Below are 26,784 nucleotides of genomic sequence, written 5' to 3' on the forward strand. Positions count from 1 at the left end.
ACTTATTCCAATACACCTGTTATAACTTGTGTTGCTCCTCCATATACACGTTTGTGTGGTTCTATTAACATTGGTAATTCTTCCAAAGGAGGATATAATATTAGCTGTGTTAATTGTATTTTTAGCAGTTGTATGTTCCCTTCTGCAGGAACGCAATCTGTGCTTATACTAAAGCAACCCATGTATGTTATGGTGCCTGTACATCTGAGAGAACCTTGGTATGAAGATACTGGAGTACAGGCATGGGTGGAAGTCTCTAAAGCCTTGCAGAGGAGACGCTTTCTTGGGTGGCTAATAGTAAGTTTACTTGCGTCGGCTGCTCTGTCTGCTACTGTGGCTACTGCCGGTCTTGCTCTTTCACAGAGTATTAATCATGCTCACTTTGCTAATCAGTTATCTCAACATACCAGTCTTGCTTTATCTTTACAAAGTCACATATATTTATGGATTAATAACAAGTTAGATGAATTTAAAAACGCAATTTTGGGGATTGGAGATCGGATGGCAGCATTAAAATTGAGGATGCGTTTAGCTTGTCATGCAAAGTATACATGGATGTGTGTTACTCCTTAAAAGTACAGTGACTGTATTTGGGAATGGGAAAAAGTAAAAATGCATCTGCTGAGTGTTTGGTCAGATAATAATATTAGTCTTGATCTTAAGAAATTAAATGCTGAAATTCAGGATATACAAAATACACATCTTGATGATGTTTCGCCAGAAGATGTAATTCAAACTTTACTGGATCATTTAAAGTGGTTAAACCCTCAGTCTTTGATTACCGGAAGGTTGTCAGGATTTATTACCCTGGCCATAATTTGCCTATTATTGATAATAATCTTCTCATGTCTGTTTCGTATCCTCATGCAACAGTACACTACTCTCGGCACTGAACTTCATGGAATTATTTTGCAGCAAAAGTTAAAAAATAAAAAAGACCTGTGGGAAGCAGTCAGCCTTGAGAGCAGGTAAGGACATGCCAGGCATGCCGCCGCTGCTCGAAGGGACTGTCCCTACTTGTTCCCCTCCTTGTGCCATTCCATGGGAGATAAATCACCAGGGCCCAGAGATCAGAAAGAATGTAAAATGAGACAAGCAAAGCTGTCTTCCCCCTGCACATGCAGGTTATTTTTGATGCTTCTGGGTTTATGGGTTTCCTCCCAGGGAAGTTAACCTTGAGCCGAGACAGTCTGTAGGTAATGTAAACCACCATCTGGCAACCTTCCTTTTTCTAGTCTAGATAATCTGCAACTGTAGCGCAATAAAATTTGCCTTGCAACCATCAATTGTCTTGGTCCTTCTGACCCCATTCTTCGGTGCTACTTCAGTTCCTTACCCCTTCCCTTCTGACCCTGGGCGGTGAAATCCTCTTTCTCCGGCTGGTCCGCGGCACACATGAATATATGTTTTTGTCTTGCTGTACTGCACCTGTGCTGTCTAGTAACAGATATTTTGTCTGCTAGTAGTGTTCTAGATTATGTCTTTCCAAAGCGCTGAGGCAGTGCACCTATTCTGTAGTTGCAGCTGATGCCTGAATGTAGCCTAGCTGACAAATTATTGATTAATAAGAACTTGAATTTCTCAAAGATTTGTACTGTTAACCAAAATCTGAGCAAGGAGTCTCAAATGTAATTCTTAGCCAGAATTACATGTTAATGAACCATTTAACAGTGTGAATCAAGGAACATCAGTGTAAGGGTTTCTTTTAATTTATTTTTTACCTGCTTGAAATATCAGTTAAAGTTTGCCAGCTTGGTTGCAGATGAACGGACGTTTGAAGTTCACCAAACTACTTAATGTGGGATAGGATAATAGACTTCCAGCGCCCTCAAGGCTGTGACCTTGCAGCCATTTTACATAGCACATCCTCCTCCTATAGGGATGAACCTTTCCCTGGCCCGAAAAGTAGCAGCTCTGTTGAAGCTTTGCTTATTGTAACAGGATTTTGTTTCCAGGTTACATGTCTGTGGAAGACTTAATTCTGAATAGAGATATAGATATTACTGGAAACTAATTGTTTTTTCTATTATACTCTGATTTATCAAAAAAGTAAAACATTTAAACTGTGCTACAGAAATTCAGAAGTTGTCTTGCAATCTTTAAACAATAAATGAATGAGTTGCCCTTAAAAAAAAAAAAAAGGATTAAGCAGTTAAGCTGTTGGTCCCACATCAGACAAATTTTCCTATACCTTCTGTCAATATTGTTAACAGAGACTGTTATTTTATTAATCCTTATGATCCCGTGATTCTTTCTTTCATGTTTCAGGGCACAGCAGGTGAGAGAGTGGATTTGTTAAGCTGGGTGGGTTTATCCTTCTTTTATGCGTTCATTCAATTTATGTTCATTTACTTATTGTACACACATGGCAATAGAAGCTGCTAAAGCAATCATTGCTATTCTGCAAAACAACAAGGCACAGAAGCAGATGTCTTATTTCTGAGATTTCTCCCCCCAGGATTATTATGATTAAAGATCCTTTCCCCCCACTCCCTGGAGAGGACAAGGGGCTGCTCGCTGGAGGTTTTTTAATGACTTGGGGAAAGGCTCAAATATCCCCCCATTATGGTAATCCACCCCAGGGGCAAACCACACGAGAATATTATGAATTTCTTTTATTGTTCTATCCTTGCAAAGGTAATACTCAGCCCATTAGAATATGAAAACTATACTGTCAAATTTCAGAATTACATGGATGAAGAAAATCACCAGTGGCATCATATCACGTGTGTTATAGTTATATTTACTATATTGACTATATTAACTATGTTGTGTTAACAATATATTGTATAACTATATACTGAAAAGGCAAAATGCTGTAACTTATTTCAGAAAAAATAATTATGTTGGCAAACCCCAAATTGTACACTGTAGACAGGTCCTAGGAAAAGAAGATTTAATTCATAGTGGACAAGAGGTTAGCTTCTGTTTTCAGCCATGTGCTATTTCAAGAATTAAACGTCATGAATAATACAGGATATAAGAGGAATAGTCTAAAGACGGAAAAGCACATTTTGATTAGGAAAGAGAATTTAAGGCTTAAGTCTTTTTTTTTTTTAAGGAAAACTGCCTTATTACTATGAGATAAGAAAATTGTTTCCTTCTTTTCTTCCTTGCTTTCTTCTTTTTCTTTTTTTTAACCTTTTTAATTTTGGATATTTGACCTCTAAGCTGAGATGACTGAAAATGCCTCCTCTGGGCATCAACATTTTTGAAAGACTTTTTCCCCCTCCCTAAGGGCTGTTTGTCTCTTGGAGGCATTGTCTACATTACTCACCAAGAGGCAAGCATTTGTCCTTGCACTAAATGCTGACATGTCCTGATAAGAGGGAAGCTGCAAAGTAGAAGAATTGAAGGTCAATATGTTGATATTGGTCAAGAGCATTGATGTACATTTGTGTATTGGGGAAGGGGAGAGAAGCTTGAGAGTGGGCCAGTGGGGAGGGGTAAATATTTTGTGATGCTGTCTACCTATGGGCTTATAAAGTTTACAGCTGCATTAGGAGGACAAGCATTACCATTAGCATGAAAAGTAGGGCAGACCTCAGTTGCAAAAGCTTCTAGCCATACACATAGGGCAATACGTAAATGATACACCTTATTGCATTCACCCATTCACCCTCCCCTGTTCATGCTAATTGGAAATTTCAATCCATTTCAGAGAAGTAACACAACTATCGATCATTTTCCCTGGCACAAATCTTCCTAGAGCTCACGCACTAGCCCATGTGTCTTAGATTTAATATCTGATCACTAGCTGGATTGAAGCCAAGAGGTGGTTCCCAAAGTTGCTGCACACTAGAATCACCTGGGGAACTCTGAGACCTCCCTGTGCCCAGGCTCCTCCCTAGACCTACTGAATCAAAATCTCTGGGGCTGGGACCCAGACACCAATGTTTTTCTTAAAAGCTCTTTAGGTAATTCAAATGAGCAGCAAAGCTTGAGAAGCAGCCCAATAACGGGAACAAACTTATTTCACACAGATAAAGTGGGGCAATTCATATGTTAAAAGAACATGAATATATGTCCATGCCTCTCTCACGCTTTGTCACAGTTTACCCTTCCCCCTCCCCATATCCTCAAGTCCGTTCTCTAGTAAGTCTGTGTCTTTATTCCTGTTTTACCCCTAGGTTCTTCATGACATTTTTTTTTCTTAAATCCATATATATGTGTTAGCATACAGTATTTGTCTCTCTCTTTCTGACTGACTTCTACACTGTTGGTGGGGATGTAAATTGGTGCAACCACTATGGAAAACGCTATGACAGTTCCTCAAAAAGCTAAAAATAGAGCTACCATATGATCCAGCAATCTTACTCCTGGGCAAATATCTGGACAAAACTATAATTCGAAAACATACATGCACCCCTATGTTCACAGCAGCACTATTTATAATAGCCAAGACATGCAAACAACCTAAATGTCCACTCACAGATGAATGGATAAAGAAGATGTGATATATATAAAATGGAATACTACTCAGCTATAAAAAAGAATGAAATAATGCCATTTGCAGCAACATGGCTGGACCTAGAGACTATTATACTAAATGAAGTAAGTGAGAAGGAGAAAGACAAATACCATATGATACCACTTATATGTGGAATCTAGAATATGATACAAATGAACTTATCCATGAAACAGAAACAGACTCACAGACATAGCACACAAACTTGTGGTTCCCGAGGGGAAGGGGGAGGTGGGGGAGTGATGGATTGGGAGTTTGGGATTAGCAGAGGTAACCTATTATATATATGATGGATAAACAACAAGGTCCTACTGTATAGTACAGGGAACTATAGTCAATGTCCTGTAATTAACCATAATGGAAAAGAATATGAAAAATTATATATATGTATAACTGAATAACTTTGTTGTACAGCATAAACTAACACAACATTGTATATCAACTATACTTCAGTAAAATAAATTTTTTAAAAAAGGAAAAAACATGAATATATATATATATACTTATAGATATATATATATATTTCTTTTTTTCCTCTTTATTCTGTTTGTGTTTCAAATAGGCTTTTTTTTTTTCCTTCTGCAAAAAGCGTTATTGTTTCCATTTGGTCCAAGGCTTGGGAGAGGGCTCCAGGGCGGTTACAAAGCTGCCTAGTAGCTGCAGAGCAGGGCTTCAGGCAGAAGCTCTGATGCCAGAGGGGCTCCTCAGAGGCGGCTGGACTTCAGAGACTCCTGTTTGTGCTCGAGGGTGAGCCTTTCAAAGAGATACTCGCCCAGCACAGCCTGCGGACCAGCCAGCCTGCGGAGGTTGGTCAGGTGGTCGCCCATCTTCTTGATGAGTTTCACCTGCTCCTCCAGGAAGCGGCTCTCCAGGAAGTCACAGAGGTGGGAGTCTGCGCGGGCGGAACCCAGGGCGCGCAGATCTGATAGTGCCTGGTGCAGGCTCTTCCCCCTAAGAATGGCAGCTTCCACAGCGTCCTGGGTTTTACCCCACTCATCTTGAGAAGGCTTCCGCGCATCCTGGAAGAGGGCGCGGCCACAGCACTGGTTTTGCATTTTCAAGAGACGCTGGGCGCCCTCACACTTCTCCTCAGCCAGTTGGCGAAAAATGTGGCCCACACTGTCCAGAGTCCCATTGTTGCTGTCGAAATAGAAGCTCAGAGAGAGGTAAGTGTCCCCAGATGCATGTTGAACAGGCGGTGGACAGCGGCCTCCACCTCGATGGAATAATTCTGACGAACCTGGGAAACTCGTGGTTGATCAGTGATAAAGAGCTAAGCTCAAAAAACGGTGTTGGCCTGTCCTGGAGGCTGAGGATAGCTGAGTGGCTGATTCCAAAGGTTGCGACAGGAAGAAAGGTTGGAGGGTGGTCAGGGGCTGGAGCAAGGAGCGTCCCTGGGTCTGTTCATTCCAAACACTGTTGAAGCAAAAGACAGAACTGCAGGACTGCCGAGCGCACTGCCTCAAATAGGCTTTGATATAAATGAACAAGAAGTCCAAGCAAGGACAAAACTTACCCTTCCCCCCACCAAAATAGCTGGCGATACTAGAATCTAGACCTGGGAAGGGATTCTTCCATTACTTTCTGAACATTCCAAGCCACTAGAGCAGTGGTTCTCAAAGTATGGTCACCTTGTAACCAAGCAGTACCCTATGGGGCCTTCCTAGGACAGACCCATCCCCCATATCCTCTGCTGTAGTTCCTCTCTGAAGTACTCCGATAATAGTATCTCAGGCATATTTCTTGAGTTTTCAGATGCTAAAAACCACCACCCAATGGAAGAAATTAACTCCTTGATGATCATGAGCACGTAGCCCCCAGACCTTCTGGCACCTAAGGATGGATAATGTTACCTGCCCTGTGGCCTCAACATCAACCAATCAGAGGATTGTGCACGAGCTGATCACATTCCCTGGGACGTCCCTCCCTCACCTGGCCTTTAAAAATGCTTTGCTGAAATCCTTTGGAGATTTCAGGGTGTTTTGGAACTCGGGCCACCCCTCTCCTTGCTCGATCCTGCAATAAACCTTTCTCTGCTCCAGACTCCAGCCTTTAGGTTTGTTTGGCCTCACTGTGCTTCAGACAGACGAACCTGCATTCGGTAACAACCTGACCAGTTTTACCAGCGTCCCCTGATAATGTGTCAGATATTCAAGTTTTAGGGCCCTGTCCCAGCCCTATGGAATCAGCAGCTCTGGTGGGGCTCAGTGATCTCTGTTACAACAGGCCCTCCAGATGATTTTTATTCACCTTAAAGTTTGAAAATATCTGCATTGTCAGCTGGCCAAAGCGTCCACCAGCAGGTGAAGGGGATTGGTGCCTGGAAAAGATAGGGACCAGCCAAGGCAAGTACAGCAGCATTTGCCGTGGTAGTAATGGAGAATGCCTTTTCTCCACTGGTTGGCACAGACTAGGATCTGGGAGCAGTGGCAGGGTTATTTAGGATGCTTTACATTTCAATGTAGAGGGACCGCTGTCCTGGTTTGCCAGGGACTTCCCCTGTGTGAGCACTTAAAATCTCATCCTGGCAAACCCCTTAGCCCTGGGTTTGAAAAACGTAGGGAATAACATGAAATTTAGGGGAAACATGATCTAGGTTTTGGGCAAGTCACAAGTGCTAATTAAAGCTAAGCAAGTATGGACAACACTAGCGTTCTTTAGCCCTTTGCGGGGAGGTAAATCTGATTGGGTGAAAGGACTTATTGTTAAGAGATCTTTGTAGAAACATCCCCTTCTGCTTAGTCCGCTGGTTCTCAGTTCTGGCTAGACATTGGCATCGTCTGAGGAGATTTAAAATGATTTTATTGGTCTACGATGACCAACCGTCAGTGTGAGGGTTTTTAAAAAGTGCTTCAGATGATTCTAATGCACAACCAAATTTAGGTGCCACTGCTTAAGCTTTTGAACCGCTGCTGCATATTTGCACCTCATCTTCCTATGAGAATATCCAACTGTAGTTGAGGTTTGTTTTTTTTTTCTTTTTCTGTCTTATAAGATTTACTGTCTTAAATAAGGTTGAATGTACAGAAAATCTTGCTAGTCCATCTGGTATAGCTGGATACTTAGAATAATATAGTTAAGATATATACCATTTAAGTATTGTGACTGGCCTTTTTTTGAAATTAACATATGCATTGAATTAGTATGTTCTCTTTTGAAGTTGTTATGTTGGGGAGCTATACCTCTAATCTGCCATTACTAAATATCTGGACACCTCTTATTAGGAATTGCTTTTAGAAATCTTTAGGGATTAAAAGCAAGATTGCTGTATTATTTGTACTGGAACCACAAAAACCTCACAGAGTTCCCCCGCTGTACCTTCTACCCCCATCTCTAACCCTTGGCAACTTCTAAACTGTTCTCCATCTCCACGGTTTTGTTATTTTAAGAAAAATATGTAAACATAATCATGAATTACTTAATCTTCGGAGATCGGCTTTTCAAAATTTTTCCCTCGGCATCACTCCCTTGAAGTTCATTTCAATTTTTGCATATATTAATAATTTGTTCCAGAAACTTCCGGGAAGATGGCAGAAGAGTAAGACGCGGAGATCACCTTCCTCCCCACAGATACACCAGAAATACATCTATGCGTGGAACAACTCCTACGGAGCACCTACTGAACGCTGGCAGAAGACCTCAGACCTCCCAAAAGGCAAGGAACCCCCCACGTACCTGGTTAGGGCAAAAGAAAAAACTAAACAGAGACAAAAGGATAGGGACGGGCCCTGCACCAGCGGGAGAGAGCTGTGAAGGAGGAAAAGTGTCCACACACTAGGAGCCCCTTCGCGGGCGGAGACTTCGGGTGGCGGAGTGGGGGAGCTTGGGAGCCACGGAGGAGAGCACAGCAACAAGGGTGCGGAGGGCAAAGCGGAGAGATTCCAGCGCAGAGGATCGGCCGAACGGCACTCACCAGCCGAGAGGCTTGTCTGCTCACCTGCCGGGGCGGGCGGGGCTGGGAGCTGAGGCTCCGGCTTCTGTCGGAGCGCCGGGAGAGGACTGGGGTTGGCTGCGTGAGCACAGCCTGCAGGGCGTTGGTGCGCCGCGGCTAGCCGGGAGGGAGTCCGAGGAGGGGTCTGGACCTGCCGAATAGGCAAGAGACTTTTTCTTCCCTCCTTGTTTCCTGGTTCGCGAGGAGAGGGGATTAAGAACGCTGCTTGGGAGAGCTCCAGGGACGGGCGCGAGCCGCGGCTAAAAGTGAGGAGCACAGAGACGGACATGAGACGCTAGGGCCGCTGCTGCCGCCACCAGGAGGCCTGTGTGCGAACACAGGTCACTGTCCACACCCCCTTCCGGGGAGCCTGTGCAGCCCGCCACTGCCAGGGTCCCGGGATCCAGGGACAACTCCCCCGGGAGAACGCACGGCGCGCCTCAGGCTAGCAACGTCACGCCGGCCTCTGCCGCCGCAGGCCCACACCACACTCCGTGACCCTCCCTACCCCCCCACCTCCACCCCGGCCTGAGTGAGCCAGAGCCCCCGAATCAGCGGCTCCTTTAACCCCGTCCTGTCTGAGCAAAGAACAGACGCCCTCCGGCGACCTACACGCACAGGCGGGGCCAAATCCAAAGCTGAGCCCCTGGGAGCTGTGAGAACAAAGAAGAGAAAGGGAAATCTCTCCCAGCAGCCTCAGAAGCAGCGGATTAAAGCTCCACAATCAACTTGATGTACCCTGCATCTGTGGAATACATGAATAGACAACGAATCATCCCAAATTAAGGAGCCCTGTGGATGAAAGGCTCTTGGTGCTGCAGCCAGGAATCAGTGCTGTGCCTCTGAGGTGGGAGAGCCAACTTCAGGACACTGGTCCACAAGAGGCCTCCCAGCTGCACATAATGTCAAACAGCGAAAATCTCCCAGAGATCTCCATCTCAACGCCAGCACCCAGCTTCACTCAACGACCAGCAAGCTACAGTGCTGGACATCCTATGCCAAACAACTAGCAAGACAGGAACACAACCCCACCCATTAGCAGAGAGGCTGCCCAAAATCATAATAAGTCTACAGACACCCCAAAACACACCACCAGACGTGGACCTGCCCACCAGAAAGACAAGATCCAGCCTCATCCACCAGAACACAGGCACTAGTCCCCTCCACCAGGAAGCCTACACAACCCACTGAACCAACCTTAGCCACTGGGGACAGACACAAAAAATAACAGGAACTACGAACCTTCAGCCTGCAAAAAGGAGACCCCAAACACAGTAAGATAAGCAAAATGAAAAGACAGAAAAACACACAGCAGATGAAGGAGCAAGATAAAAACCCATGAGACCTAACAAATGAAGAGGAAATAGGCAGTCTACCTGAAAAAGAATTCAGAATAATGATAGTAAAGATGATCCAAAATCTTGGAAATAGAATAGACAAAATGCAAGAATCAGTTAACAAGGACCTAGAAGAACTAAAGATGAAACAAACAATGATGAACACAATAAATGAAATGAAAAATACTCTAGATGGGATCAATAGCAGAATAACTGAGGCAGAAGAACGGATAAGTGACCTGGAAGATAAAATAGTGGAAATAACTACTGCAGAGCAGAATAAAGAAAAAAGAATGAAAAGAACTGAGGACAGTCTCAGAGACCTCTGGGACAACATTAAATGCACCAACATTCGAATTATAGGGGTTCCAGAAGAAGAAGAGAAAAAGAAAGGGACTGAGAAAATATTTGAAGAGATTATAGTTGAAAACTTCCCTAATATGGGAAAGGAAATAGTTAATCAAGTCCAGGAAGCACAGAGAGTCCCATACAGGATAAATACAAGGAGAAATATGCCAAGACACATATTAATCAAACTGTCAAAAATTAAATACAAAGAAAACATATTAAAAGCAGCAAGGGAAAAACAACAAATAACACATAAGGGAATCCCCATAAGGTTAACAGCTGATGTTTCAGCAGAAACTCTGCAAGCCAGAAGGGAGTGGCAGGACATATTGAAAGTGTTGAAGGAGAAAAACCTGCAACCAAGATTACTCTACCCAGCAAGGATCTCATTCAGATTTGATGGAGAAATTAAAACCTTTACAGACAAGCAAAAGCTGAGAGAGTTCAGCACCACCAAACCAGCTCTACAACAACTGCTAAAGGAACTTCTCTAGGCAAGAAACACAAAAGAAGGAAAAGACCTACAATAACGAACCCAAAACAATTAAGAAAATGGGAATGGGAACACACATATCGATAATTACCTTAAATGTAAATGGACTAAATGCTCCCACCAAAAGACACAGATTGGCTGAATGGATACAAAAACAAGACGCATATATTTGCTGTCTACAAGAGACCCACTTCAGACGTAGAGACACATACAGACTGAAAGTAAGGGGATGGAAAAAGGTATTTCATGCAAATGGAAACCAAAAGAAAGCTGGAGTAGCAATTCTCATATCAGACAAAATAGACTTTAAAACAAAGACTATTAGAAGAGACAAAGAAGGACACTACATAATGATCAAGGGATCGATCCAAGAAGAAGATATAACAATTGTAAATATTTATGCACCCAACATAGGAGCACCTCAATACATAAGGCAAATACTGACAGCCATAAAAGGGGAAATCGACACTAACACATTCATAGTAGGGGACTTTAACACCCCACTTTCACCAATGGACAGATCATCCAAAATGAAAATAAATAAGGAAACACAAGCTTTAAATGATACATTAAACGAGATGGACTTAATTGATATTTATAGGACATTCCATCCAAAAACAACAGAATACACATTTTTCTCAAGTGCTCGTGGAACATTCTCCAGAATAGATCGTATCTTGGGTCACAAATCAAGCCTTGGTAAATTTAAGAAAATTGAAATTGTATCAAGTATCTTTTCCGACCACAACGCTATGAGACTCAATATCAATTACAGGAAAAGATCTGTAAAAAAATACAAACACATGGAGGCTAAACAATACACTACTTAATAACGAAGTGATCACTGAAGAAATCAAAGAGGAAATCAAAAAATACCTAGAAACAAATGACAATGGAGACACGATGACTCAAAATCTATGGGATGCAGCAAAAGCAGTTCTAAGAGGGAAGTTTATAGCAATACAATCCTACCTTAAGAAACAGGAAACATCTCGAATAAACAACCTAACCTTGCACCTAAAGCAATTAGAGAAAGAAGAACAAAAAACCCCCAAAGTTAGCAGAAGGAAAGAAATCTAAAAATCAGATCAGAAATAAATGAAAAAGAAATGAAGGAAATGATAGCAAAGATCAATAAAACTAAAAGCTGGTTCTTTGAAAGGATAAACGAAATTGATAAGCCATTAGCCAGACTCACCAAGAAAAAAAGGGAGAAGACTCAAATCAATAGAATTAGAAATGAAAAAGGAGAAGTAACAACTGACACTGCAGAAATACAAAAGATCATGAGAGATTACTACAAGCAACTCTATGCCAATAAAATGGACAACCTGGAAGAAATGGACAAATTCTTAGAAAGGCACAACCTGCCAAGACTGAATCAGGAAGAAATAGAAAATATGAACAGACCAATCACAAGCACTGAAATTGAAACTGTGATTAAAAATCTTCCAACAAGCAAAAGCCCAGGACCAGATGGCTTCACAGGCGAATTCTATCAAACATTTAGAGAAGAGCTATCACCTATCCTTCTCAGACTCTTCCAAAATATAGCAGAGGGAGGAACACTCCCCAACTCATTCTACGAGGCCACCATCACCCTGATACCAAAACCAGACAAGGATGTCACAAAGAAAGAAAACTACAGGCCAATATCACTGATGAACATAGATGCAAAGATCCTCAACAAAATACTAGCAGACAGAATCCAACAGCACATTAAACGGATCATACACCATGATCAAGTGGGGTTTATTCCAGGTATGCAAGGATTCTTCAATATATGCAAATCAATCAACGTGATACACCATATTAACAAATTGAAGGAGAAAAACCATATGATCATCTCAATAGATGTAGAGAAAGCTTTTGACAAAATTCAACACCCATTTATGATACAAACCCTGCAGAAAGTAGGCATAGAGGGAACGTTCCTCAACATAATAAAGGCTATATATGACAAACCCACAGCCAACATCGTCCTCAATGGTGAAAAACTGAAAGCATTTCCACTAAGATCAGGAACAAGACAAGGTTGCCCTCTCTCACCACTCTTATTCAACATAGTTTTGGAATTTTAGCCACAGCAATCAGAGAGAAAAGGAAATAAAAGGAATCCAAATCGGAAAAGAAGAAGTAAAGCTGTCATTGTTTGCAGATGACATGATACTATACATAGAGAATCCTGAAGATGCTACCAGAAAACTACTAGAGCTAATCAATGAATTTGGTAAAGTAGCAGGATACAAAATTAATGCACAGAAATCTCTGGCATTCCTATACACTAAGGATGAAAAATCTGAAAGTGAAATCAAGAAAACACTCCCATTTACCATTGCAACAAAAAGAATAAAATATCTAGGAATAAACCTACCTAAGGAGACAAAAGACCTGTATGCAGAAAATTGTAAGACACTGATGAAAGGAATTAAAGGAATTAAAGATGATACAAATGGAGAGATATACCATGTTCTTGGATTGGAAGAATCAACATTGTGAAAATGACTCTACTACCCAAAGCAATCTACAGATTCAATGCAATCCCTATCAAACTACCACTGGCATTTTTCACAGAACTAGAACAAAAAATTTCACAATTTGTATGGAAACACAAAAGACCCCGAATAGCCAAAGCAATCTTGAGAACGAAAAACGGAGCTGGAGGAATCAGGCTTCCTGACTTCAGACTATACTAAAAGCTACAGTAATCAAGACAGTATGGTACTGGCACAAAAACAGAAATATAGATCAATGGAACAGGATAGAAAGCCCAGAGACAAACCCACGCACATATGGTCACCTTATCTTTGACAAAGGAGGCAGGAATGTACAGTGGAGAAAGGACAGCCTATTCAATAAGTGCTGGGTAAACTGGACAGCTACATGTCAAAGTATGAGATTAGATCACTCCCTAACACCATACACAAAAATAAGCTCAAAATGGATTAAAGACCTAAATGTAAGGCCAGAAACTATCAAACTCTTAGAGGAAAACATAGGCAGGACAGTCTATGACATAAATCACAGCAAGGTCCTTTTTGATCCACCTCCTAGAGAAATGGAAATAAAAACAAAAGTAAACAAATGGGACCTAATGAAACTTAAAAGCTTTTGCGCAGCAAAGGAAACCATAAAGAAGACCAAAAGACAACCCTCAGAATGGGAGAAAATATTTGCAAATGAAGCAACTGACAAAGGATTAATCTCCAAAATTTATAAGCAGCTCATGCAGCTTAATAACAAAAAAACAAACAACCCAATCCAAAAATGGGCAGAAGACCTAAATAGACATTTCTCCAAAGAAGATACACAGACTGCCAACAAACACATGAAAGAATGCTCAACATCACTAATCATTAGAGAAATGCAAATCACAACTACAATGAGATATCATCTCACACCAGTCAGAATGGCCATCATCAAAAAATCTAGAAACAATAAATGCTGGAGAGGGTGTGGAGAAAAGGGAACCCTCTTACACTGTTGGTGGGAATGTAAATTGATACAGCCACTGTGGAGAACAGTATGGAGGTTCCTTAAAAAGCTACAAATAGAACTACCATATGACCCAGCAATCCCACTACGGGGCATATACCCTGAGAAAACCATAATTCAAAAAGAGTCATGTACCAAAATGTTCATTGCAGCTCTATTTACAATAGCCCAGAGATGGAAACAACCTAAGTGTCCATCATCGGATGAATGGATAAAGAAGATGTGGCACATATATACAATGGAATATTACTCAGCCATAAAAAGAAACGAAATTGAGCTATTTGTAATGAGGTGGATAGACCTAGAGTCTGTCATACAGAGTGAAGTAAGTCAGAAAGAGAGAGACAAATACCGTATGCTAACACATATATATGGAATTTAAGAAAAAAAAAATGTCATGAAAAACCTAGGGGTGAAACAGGAATAAAGACACAGACTTACTAGAGAATGGACTTGAGGCTATGGGGAGGGGGAAGGGTAAACGGTGACAAAGCTAGAAAGAGGCATGGACATATATACACTACCAAACGTAAGGTAGATAGCTAGTGGGAAGCAGCCACATAGCACAGGGAGATCAGCTCGGTGCTTTGTGACCGCCTGGAGCGGTGGGATAGGGAGGGTGGGAGGGAGGGAGACGCAAGCGGGAAGAGATATGGGAACATATGTGTATATATAACTGATTCATTTTGTTGTGAAGCTGAAACTAACATACCATTGTAAAGCAATTATACTCCAATAAAGATGTTAAAAAAATAATTTGTTCCTTTTTGTTGCTCGGTAGTATTCTATCATCAGATTTTATCACAATTTGTTTCAACATTCATCCACTGAAAGACATTTGAGTAGTTGCCAGTTTTTGGCTATTATAAATAAAACTGCTATGAACACTTATGTGTAAGTTTCTGTGGGAACTTAATTAATTTTTTGTTTCTTTTGGATAAATGCTCAAGAGTACAATTACTGCGTTGTAGGGTGAATCTACTTTTAGGATTAAAAGAGACTGTCAAGCTGTTGATCAGAGTGGCTAAACCATTTTATTTTCCCACCAGTGATGTGATATAATTTTTCTATGTACTCGCCAGCATTTGATGTTGTCACTATACTTTAATTTTAGTTACTCTCTGACATCTCATTATGGTCTTAATTTGCATTTCCCTAATGGCTAATGATGCTGAGCATCTTTTCATGTGCTCCTTTGCCGTGTGTATATTCTATTCCATGAAATGTCTGTTCCTGTCTTCTGCCTATTTTCTAGTTGGATTTTTTTAAGTTGTTTGGAGAGTTCTTTGTATATTATAGATACAAGTCATTTGTCTCATACGGGATTTTCAAATATGTTTTCCTACTTTGTAATTTGAGTTTTCATCCACTTAAAAGGATCTTCTATGAAGCATTTTTAACTCATTTTCATGAGATCCAATTTATCAGTTTTTGCCTTTATTGATCATACTTTTGGTGTCAAGTCTAAGAATTATTCCCCTTGTTCTAGATGCCAAACATTTTCTCCTATTTTTTTTTCTAAAAATGCCCTGCTTTTACATTTAAGATTATGATCCACTTTGATTTAATTTTTGTGTAAGGTGTGGAGGTTAAGGTTCATTTTTTGTTTGTTTTTGTCGAGGGATGTCCAACTGTTTCAGTACCATTTTTTGAAAAGTCTATTCTTCCTTGATAGCTTTTGCACTGCTGTCAAAAACAAGTTATATGTATTTATGTCAGTCTATTTCTGGGTTCTCTATTCCATTCCATTGATCTATGTATCTACCCTCCATCATTACTGCAAAATCTTGAAATTGGGTAGATTAATTCCTCCCATTTTCATCTTCCTTTACAAGTTGTTTTAGCTATTCTTCAGCCTCTTCTTACCATATAAATCTTAGAATAAGCTTGTCTATATCCACAGAAACCTTGAGGGCATTTTAAGAGTAATTGTGTTAAGCCTCTTAACTTGGGGAGAATTGACATCTTTACCATGTTGTGTTTTCTAATCCATGAACAAGGTATGTCTCCCTATTTGTTTGGGACTTAAAAATTTTTCTTCATCAGCATTTTGTAATTTTCAGTATAGAGGTCCTATAAATGTCTTATTGGGCTTATATTTAGGTATTTATTTAGGTCAGTTGTAAATGGCATCACATATTTTTATTTAAGCTTCTACACATTTGTTATTAATATATAATTTGATAAAATTGTGGTGATCTTGTACTCTAAATCATTTACAAACTAATATTATTTCTCAAGCTTTTTGTGGATTCCTTGGTATTTTCTCCATTTAGATTATCATCTCATCTTCAGATACAGACAGTTTTACTTTTCCTTATTCAGTATAATAGGATATATTACTATTCAACATTCAGTAGGATATGTTCCTTCCTATGCAACGTAGTAGGAATAGTCCTTTTATCTTTTAAATAAACTTTTTAAAAATTTAACTTTTAAATTTATGTATTTATTTATTTTTGCTTTATTTTCTTACTAGACCCTCCAGTGATATATTTAATAAAAGTGGTGAGAGCAGATATCGGTGCCTTGTTTCTGATCTTACAGAGAAAGCATCCAGTCTTCCACAGTTAAATATCAGGTCGGTATAGGTTGTTTGTAGATCATCTTTATGAGTTTCAGTATGCTCCTTTTCTATTCCTAGTTTGCTTGGAGTTTTTTTTTCTTCTTTTTTTAAAATCATGAATGGGATTGGATTTTGTCAAATGCTTTCTCTGCATTAATGGATAGGATCACATGACTTTTCCCCCTTAATCTATTGGATATGGTGGATTACACTGTTTAATTTTCAAATATTTAACCAACTTTGCATAACTGGAATAAAACCCACTTGGTCATGGTATATTATTCTTTTCATATATTTCTGGATTTAATTTGCTAATATTTGGCTGAGGGTTTTTCAGCCAATTTCATAAAAAATATTGGTCTGTAGGTTTCTTCTTTCTATACTATCCCTGTCTGGTTTTGGTATCAAGGTAATACTGGCTTCATAAAATTAATTAGAAACTGTTCCCTCTACTTCTATTTCTTATCAAATCATGTAAAATTGGTGTTAATTCTTTAAGTCTTGGGTAAAAGTGAAACATCTAAGCCTGAACATTTCTTTTGGGAGTTTTTAAATGAAAAACCAGTGTTTCTAATGGTTACAGGAAAATTGAGATTATCTATTTCATCTTGGCTGAGTTTTGGTAGTTTTGGGTGTAGAAACATTAGCCCATTTCATCTACATTTTTGAATTTATAGTGTAGACTTGTTCATAGTAACTTGTCCCTCATTAACCTGCAGGATATGTCATGGTATCCCTGGTTGCATTTCTGATATCTGTGATTTGTGCCATCTCTCTGTTTATCTTTATCAGTCTTGCTAGATCTTTATTGGTTAGATTGCTTATTTCAAAGAACCAGCCTTTTGTTTCATTGATTTCCCCCCCTATTTTCCTGTTTTCAGTTTCATGGATTTCTGTTTCATCTTTATTATTTCCTTCTTTCTGCTTGTTTAGTGTTTTTTCCTCTTCCTTTTTTACTATTTTAATATAGAAAATTAGATTATTGCTTTGAAATATTTTCTTTCCTAATTTAGTGCTATAAACTTCCCTTTCAGCATTGCTTTCACTTCATTCCGCAAACTTTGATCTGTTATATCTCCATTTTCTTTTATTCTATGCATTTAAAAATTTTTTCCTTGATGCTGTCTTTTTTACCCATGAGATATTTGGAAGTGTGATGTTTAGTTTTCATGTGATTGAAGGTTTTCCTGTTGTCTTTCTCTTATTGATTTCTAGTCTGATTCCATTATGGCTAGAGAACATACTCTCTATGATTTTAATTCTTTTAAATCTGCTAATGTTTTTTTATTGCCCAGTATATGGTATATGAGTGAATGTTCCATGGACACTTGAATATGTATTCTGCTCTTACTGAGTGTGTTCTTTAAATGTCAGTTATATCCTGTTGATTGATGGTGTTTTCAGTTCTTCCATATCCTTGCTGATTTTTCTCTCTGGTAGTTGTATAAATTGCTGTGTTGAAGTCTCAAATAATAATTGTGGATTTAAAACTTTCTCCTTTTACCTTTTTCAGTGTTTGCCTCATGCATTTTGAAGTTCTGTTGTTTGGTGCACACACATTTAGTATCACTAGGTCATCTAGGTGGATTATTCCTGTTATCTTTATGTAATGACCCTCTTTGCCCCTAATAATTTCCTTTGCTCTGAAGTCTACTTTGTCTGATATTAATATAGCCATTCCTGCTTTTTCTGATTAATGTTCACATGATATATCATTTTCATCCTTTTACTTTGAACTACCTATATCATGATGTTTAAAGTAAGCTTCTTATAGACAGTATATAGTTGGATCATGCTTGCGATTTTTTAATCTACTCTTCCAATCTCTGTCTTTGACTTGGTTATTTAGATCATTTACCGTTAATGTAATTATTGCCATGTCAAAGATTTGGTCTACCATGTTATTTTTTGTTTTGTCTTTTACCTTAGTTTCTCAATCCTGTGTTTCCCTTATTTTGCCTTCTTGTGGGTTACTTAAACATTTTTTAATAAGTCCATTTTAATTTAATTCATTTATGATCATTTGTGTATACTGTTTGTATAGTTTTCTTAGTGGTTGTTTTTGGCATTACAGTATACATATGTAACTTATCATAGCCTACTGGAATCAGCGTTTCATTACTTCAAGTGAAGTTTCAAAATTTTACTTCCATTTAGGTCTCTTAATATTCCCCAGTTTTAAAGTATGATTTTCTGTAGTATTTCCTTTCTCTACATTGAGAACCCCATCAGATGGTGTCATCATTTTTGCTTTGACCATCATATAGAATTTAAGAAACTCATGAGGCTAATGATAGTCTCTTATATTTACCCCATTTGTTTTCACCCATTCCATTGTTCCCCTTTTCTTTCTGAAGTTCCCAGTCTTCTGTTATTGTTTATGTTTTCATAACAGTAGGTGATATTTTGGATTTCCAGTGCAACTGGATATGAGTTTCAGGAAACACTGAGCCTGGCTCACTTAATGCTACTGAGTTGGAGGGTTTGTATACGTTGGGCCTGTTGGCACAGCAGATGCTAGCAGATTAGACTAATGTTGATGGGACTAGTGCCACAGGAGGATGGGTTCCCATTCAGGCTATGCTGCTGCTACAGTAGATCAAGTCCCCCTCTACCCCAAGTGTGGGGCAGTGACCTGCTGCTGTCACTGCTTTGTATTAGGCTCCTTTTGCCTCAGGTGTGTGGTGGGATCCCTTGGAAGCTGCTGCTGCTACTGCTGTCAATCACAAGGTTAAATTCATTTCAGAAATACTTAAGTATAAATATATAGCCTGGCTCTTGTAGGACCTCTGTTTTTTTTTTTATTGCTTTCATACAAATTATCCCAATTTAGTGACTCAAAACAACATAAATTTATTGCCTTACAAGTCTGACATTGGTCTCAATTAAGTAAAAGTGTTGGCAGGATCAACAGATGAATGGATAAAGATGTGGCACATATATACAATGGAATATTACTCAGCCATAAAAAGAAATGAAATTGACTTATTTGTAGTGAGGTGGATTGACCTAGAGACTGTCATACAGAGTGAAGTAAGTCAGAAAGACAAAAACAAATACCATATGCTAACACATATATATGGAATCTAAAAAAACAAGAAAAAATGGTTATGAAGAACCTAGGGGCAGGGCAGGAATAAAGACGCAGCCATAGAGAGTGGACTTGAGGACACAGGGACGGGGAAGGGTAATCTGGGATGAAGTGAGAGAGTGGCATGGACATATATACACTACCAAATGTAAAATAGCTAGCTAGTGGGAAGCAGCCACAAAGCACAGAGAGACCAGCTCTGTGCTTTGTGTCCACCTAGATGTGTGGGATAGGGAAGGGAGGGTGGTAGGCAGATGCAAGAGGGAGGAGATATGGGGATATATGTATATGTATAGCTGATTCACTTTGTTATGAAGCAGAAACTAACACGCCATTGTAAAGCAATTATACTCCAATAAAGATGGTTAAAAAAGAAAAAAAAGTGTTGGCAGAGCTACATTCTTTTCTGGAGGCTCTTAGGGGTGTTTCTGTTCCCTGGACTTTATCCGCTTCCAGCGGTCACTTGTAGTCCTTGACTCAGAGTCCCCTTTCTCCACCTACAAACCCCAAAATGTTGCATCTCTCTGATTCTGCTTCTATTAGGACATCTCTCTCTTTCTCTTTCTACAGTTGGGAATGGTTTTCTGCTTTTAAGGACTCATGCAATTAGATTTGTTCCATGAGGTAATCCAGGATAATCTTTCTATCTCAAGGCCTATAACTTCAGTCATATCTGCAAAGTCCTCTTTACCATGTAAGGTAACATATTATTAGGTTCTAGGGATTAGGGTGAGGGCATTTTTAGGAGCCAATATGCTGCCTACCACACCCTTAACAAGTGACCTTGAGCAAATTACTGAGACTTTAAAGCCTTACTTTCCTCAAACATAAAATGGAAAGAAAGATAACTAGTTAATATCATGAAAGTGAAACAGTATATATGAAATCAACTAATTCAAAAAATAAGATTTCTTCTTTTTCTTTATGATTGGCATGATTCTCAGAGTTCAGTTACTTGAAGAGTTACTTTTTTTAAAACAGAACTAAGGAATTTCAGGGTTCAGGTGCTGTAAGATTGTCTGAATTATCTGAGTAACAATTAGCTAAGCACAGGTGTAAAGCATTTGATTTACTCCCTGGTGTCCTTTATCTTCTCATCCCACTAAATCCATATCCCTTGTCTAGCTCCAGCCAGTAGAGTCAGAGCTTGTTTTACTGTTTAACTAAAGTTCAATTTAAATTTGCTCTACCTCTCCAGATTCTCAGCCCTGGTTGCATATTATAATCACCTGGGGAGATTTCAAGACCTACTTGATGCCAGAGTTTTACCTATCATGGATATTTGAGGAGGGACCTGGAATGAAATGCTCTAGCTTATGGTTTTGGGAGCCAAATCATAGTCTACACTGAGCCAAATCATTTGCGAGATCAGCTCTAAAAAGCAATTTATCTGTGGTGACTGATGCTCTTCCTTTGTCAGTATGCTTGTCCCTCTTTGGGGGAAAAGAAGAAGGGGAAAAAAACCCCAGCGGTTGGGCTCCCTGAATTATAACCTGATGCTGTGGAATTAGTGTTGGCTCAGAGCGCACATCTTCGGATACCCATTCTCTCTCCTGCTTCCTTGCATGAGCTTATATCCTTGGGCAGTTTTTCATCCACCACCCTCTTTTGCTTCTAATCTTAGCAAGTAAAGTCTCTCCTTAATGAAACAGCATTTCATGAGACTTACTGGGAGCATAGGTCTGTTCCAGACCTATCCTATGTTAGCTAAAGCAGATATAAGTGATGTATTTTTGGCATTCATCCTTGTGGGTTGGAGAGAGAAGACAGAATTTTATCCTTTAGGTGTCATATGACTGGGCAAATGGGCTCATTCCCTCTACTGCCTACCATGTAAAATACTGAGGGTATTACCTCTAGAAGGTATCTTCTAGGTATCAAAATAGCTCAGATAAGTCATATTTCTCAGTAAAAGGTGACAAAACTATGGCTTAGGTGGTGAATTTTCCATGTCAATTTGTCTGGGCCACCATGCCCAGTTATTTGGTCAAATATTATTCTGGATATTTCTGTGATGGTGTTTTTGTGTTTTTAAAAATTTTTATGTTTTATTTATTTATATTTTTGGCTGCATTGGGTCTTTGTTGCTGCACATGGGCTTTCTCTATTTGCAGCAAGCGAGGGCTACTCTTTGTTGTGGTGTGCGGGCTTCTCATTGCGGTGGCTTCTCTTGTTGCAGAGCATGGGCGCTAGGTGCACGGGCTCAGTAGCTGTGGTGCATGGGCTTAGTTGCTCTATGGCATGTGAGATCTTCCCAGACCAGGGCTCAAACCCGTGTCCCCTGCATTGGCAGGCGGATTCTTAACCACTATGCCACCAGGGTGTTTTTGGATGAAATTCATAATTAAATTTGTGGTGGACTTTGAGTAAAGCAGATTATCCTCCATAATATGCATGGGCCTCATCCAATCAGGTGAAGCTCTTAATAAAACAAAGACTGACCTCCCTGTCGCAAAAAGGAATTCTGCCAGAAGACTTACAGAAATTGAACTGCAACTCTTCCGAGTCTCTAGACAGCCTAACCTGCAGATTTTGAATTTACCAAGCCTCTATTATTGTGTGAACCAATTGTTTAAAATCTCTCTCTCTTTCTCTATCTTTATATAGATATGGATATAGATCTAGGTATCAATATCGATATCTAGATCTATATCTGTCAGTATATATGGGCACATTGTATACACATGCTGTTGGTTCTGTTTTTCTGGAGAACCTTGACTAATACAGTGGCCCATATAAATAAAAGGATGAACCCAAGTTCACCCAGGTAGAAAGTAGTACAATGAGAACTGGAACTTAAGGCCTCATGACTCATTCAGCTGTGAACACTGACCCAGAACTGGCGTCCGCACACTCTGGCCCACTGATCAGATCTCGCTTGACTCCTGGTTTTGTACATAACGTTTTGCTTGAACCCAGCCGCACTCATTCATTAACGTATTGTGCATGGCTGTTTCTGTGCTACAGCAGCAGATGGGCAGTTGCAATGGAGACGTATGGTACAGAAAATCCAAAATATTTACTATCTGACCCTTTACAAAGAAGATCTGCTGACCCCTGCTCTAGGATGCCATCTGATTTCTGATAGCACCGAGGAGAATAATTCATGCACATTGGGATAGATTGTTAATCTCATGTCCTCCTTAGGTCAAAGATCTCTTAAATGCTCACCCTTGCAATAGCTAGCTTGGGGAGCATTGTCTGAGGATGCAGAAATTTTTCTTGCCAGGTCTTTCCAATCCACACTGCTCCCTGACTATGGTTCTTAAAACCTTTTTTTTTTTTTAATTTTTATTGGAGTATAGTTGATTTACAGTGTTGTGTTAGTGTCAGGTGTACAGCAAAGTTAATCAGTTATACATGTACATATATCCACTTTTTTTTTTTTTTTCTTTTTTTAGTACGCGGGCCTCTCACTGTTGTGGCCTTTCCCGTTGTGGAGCACAGGCTCCAGACGCGCAGGCTCAGCAGCCATGGCTCACGGGCCCAGCCGCTCCGCGGCATGTGGGATCTTCGCGGACCGGGGCACGAACCCGTGTCCCCTGCATCAGCAGGCGGACTCTCAACCACTGTGCCACCAGGGAAGCCCCACTTTTTTTTTTTTTTTGGAGTCTTTTCCAAATAGCCCATTACAGAGTACTGAATGGAGTTCCCTGGGCTAATAAGAAGAGCAGGTTCTTACTAGTTATCTATTTTATGTATAGTAGTGTGTATATTTCAGTCCCAATCTCCCAATTTAGCCTCCCCGCCACAATCCCCTGGTAACCCTAAGTTTGTTTTCTACATCCGTGCCTCTACTTCTAAAACCTGTCTATTTTAACCAACTACCACTCATTGCTTACTGTCTCTGGCTTCATGTACTTGATAATAAATCTCCTTCTTGTTCTATCCTGGATGACATGTTCCAAGGACTGAGATAATATCTTATTCTACATAATTTGTCCTTGATATTGTCTATCTTGGGGTCTTCATCTATGTCCCAAAGAAGACAGTCACTCTGTCTTCTAGTACTACTATTAATACCACATTTTATGGCATGAAGTTGACCCAATGCACTGAACTATCCCTTTAGAAGCTGTATGCAACCTGTCACTGGGTTTTAGCACAGGGGTAGAACTCAGATTAGTGATCATATATAAACAAATCTACTTGACCAGAAACTTTTTGTCTCACCATTTATTACACAAGTAACTTCTGTCTTTGCATCTATGATGTAAATATTTTTAATCTCCTAAATTATCTGAAAAATTATTTAGAGCTTCCATTTCAGTAGGCATTGGAATTGCTGTGTTATGACTATTTCATTATTTTATTTCCAAGTGTTAAATTAGGCTTCAAGCTTTGGCCAAGAGTAGACAGGAAAGGGTTTCAAAGAAATGAAGAGTGGGAAAAACTTCTGATGCAAGGGAGACTTAATAAAGATTTGATTTTGAATCAATAATTTATAATAAAAGTTTGAGTTTGAATCAATAATTTATGTCATTGCAAAATAGCTCCCTGGTAAAATTCCATTCTTTGGTAATCATTAAGTACAGAAATTAACAATCAAAATATGCAGTGACCTTCTTCATTTTCTAAAAACAAACCTATATCTAGATGAGAGGAGAATTCATCTCATAACTCAGGCTCTGGACTTACGACTCCAAGTTCTGTCTTCTTTCAACCATACCTGCTAAGTTTCTGTCTAACTTCTTGAGCATGAGGTAATGGTGTCAGCTTTCATCCCCTTCCTCAGTATATAGCTTGGTGAGTATGAGTAAGGGATCTAAAACTTGAGAACCTGGGTTCAAATCTTGACTCTAAAATTTACTTGTTGAGTACTCTTGAGCATGTTATCTGTTTTTGCCTCAGTTTTCTCATCTATAAAATAGAGATACCATTACTTCTCTCAGGGAGTTGCTATGAGGGTGAAAGAGAAAATTCATACAATGCAAGAATTTATCAGTTCTTGGAACACAATAAATACTGAAAAATAATGTTAGCCATTATCAAGGCCCCCTCATTTTATGGATAATATAGATTAGTTTATATAGGTCTAATATTTACATATGCATAAACATTTTGTACCTATGTGTGTGTATACGTTCTTCTTAGAAATTGAGCAGTCAACATTCACATCTAAAAATCTGTGCTCTGTAGATATCCTGTGTACAGACACAGCGCTATAGTTATCTATTGCTACATAATAAAGAAGTCCAAACTTAGTGGTGAAATAAACAAAAGTTTTAATATGTGCCCAGATTTTGTGGGTCAGCAATTCAAACAGTACACAGAGGAGATGGCTTGTCTCTACTCCATGACTGATGTCTGGAACCTCAGCTCATGAGGATTCGGATGGCTGGAGCTGGAATCATCTAGATAATTTTAATTCACATGTCTGGCCCTTGAAGACTGGGCCCAACAAGAACTGTTGACTGGAGTGCCTATAGATGGCTGCCCAGGTGGCTTGGACTTCTCATAACGTGGTAGTTAGGATTCAAGATAGAGTATCCCAAGAGAATGAGTGTCCAGGGTTGAAGCATTCCACGAGAATCATGCAAAAGCTGCATGACCTTTTATGACCTAGTCTTAGATGTTACATAGCATCACTTTCATTATATACTATTGCAGGCGTTGGAGACCTTTTTCCATAAAGTGTCAGACAGTCAATATTTTAGGCTTTACAAGCCATACAGTCTCTTTTGCAACTACTTAGCTCTGCTGCTGTGATGTGAAAACAGACACAAACAATACATATACTAAGGAACATGGCTGTGTTCCAATAAAGCTTCATTTATAAAAGCTGGTAGAGGCCTAGACTTGGCCCACCAGCCATAATTTACTGACCCCTGCTCTATTGTTTGAAGCCATGGAAAGCCTGCCTAAATTCAAGGGAAAACACCCACATCTGGATGCGAAGAATGGCAGTGAATCTGAGACCCTGTATTAAAACCACTACATATGGGATATTTATAAGAGGATCTGTCTGCATACCTTGTTTCTCCCATGTATGGTGGGTATGAGGTATTGGGACATCTTACATCTCTGTAAGCCTGGGTCAGGGTCAAAGTTGGAATCTGAACTCAATGACCTTGATTTCTGGAATAATCGGTAACTCTAATTATGATTTGCTTACACTCCTTACCCCAATAAATATACCACAAAAGATAGATTTCAAGTAAACAATTGCTTTATGGCAAATTTTTATCAAGTCTCCATTGACTGAATTATTCCATTTTGGTTGGAAAGCATGAGCTTTTTTCTTTCCTAAAGAGATCTGCAACTTTTCAGATGTGGCATTTCATTCTACTGAGAGGATGATGTAGGTTTTTATAAACGGAAAAAGCAGGGCAGGCTGAGTTCACTCAGATCGTACTAGTGCTTAAAGGAATAACCGAAACTGGAACACAGGCTTCCAGGTTTTCCTGTCCTGTGCTCTTTCCGGTAGGTGCCATTGTCTGCTGGGTCTGGCAGTAATAATTTCTGACCTTTACCTCTCTACGCTCTTGTGAAGTGGTTTGGGGCTTTGTTAGCTTTCTTATGAGTTTGTACTAAATTGTGTCCATAAAGTAGGCTGAATTCCTCAGGGAAGGATGATAGCTGTTACTGTGTTATTACTGCAAATGTTGTGTTGGTTACCTTTTTTTCTTTTCTTTTGTCCAGTTGTATCCTGAACTTAAAAGTTATATTATCCGAAATGAAAGATGTGCATCTGGTAGAAAAGACTAATTTAAGGGATGAAAATTCCTGATGATTGCTTCAGTCAACCCTTAATACACACTGAGCTTCATTAGTAAATAGACAACTCTCAGACCATTCCCTTGGAAGAGGTCGCACAATCAGGCTTTGTGTTGATTTCGCATTCTGTTCGGTAGAGACAGAACAAATTAGAATAATTAGCTGGTACAGGAAAGCACAAAGAACTTTCTTCTGTTTTTGTGATGCATCCCATAATAAGGGTTGAAAATGAGACTGGAGGTAAGAACGTGAAACTCAGAAGAGCAAAGGAGAGAGGATATTGTTTCTTTGAAAATATTCTTTCAGTGTTGGCCCAGAAGAAATATGAAGCTGAGGAA

General features: G+C 39.6%; 1 protein-coding gene and 1 pseudogene across 2 annotated transcripts in view; both read right to left on the reverse strand.

Annotated features, from left to right (window-relative positions):
• LOC309960010 (UDP-N-acetylglucosamine--peptide N-acetylglucosaminyltransferase 110 kDa subunit-like) overlaps window positions 1-26,784 on the reverse strand; it is a 240,645-nt gene that overhangs the window by 116,077 nt on the left and 97,784 nt on the right. The gene's annotated exons all lie outside the window — the stretch shown is intronic.
• Window positions 5,173-6,566, reverse strand: LOC309958867 (ferritin light chain-like; annotated as a pseudogene). Its single transcript has 2 exons — window positions 6,561-6,566; window positions 5,173-5,708 (listed from the first exon to the last, which is right to left on the reverse strand). The product of its transcript is annotated as a ferritin light chain-like (transcript).

Source organism: Leucopleurus acutus (assembly GCF_964270905.1).
Source record: "Leucopleurus acutus genome assembly, chromosome: 3".
In the NCBI taxonomy this organism is placed as follows: domain Eukaryota; kingdom Metazoa; phylum Chordata; class Mammalia; order Artiodactyla; family Delphinidae; genus Leucopleurus; species Leucopleurus acutus.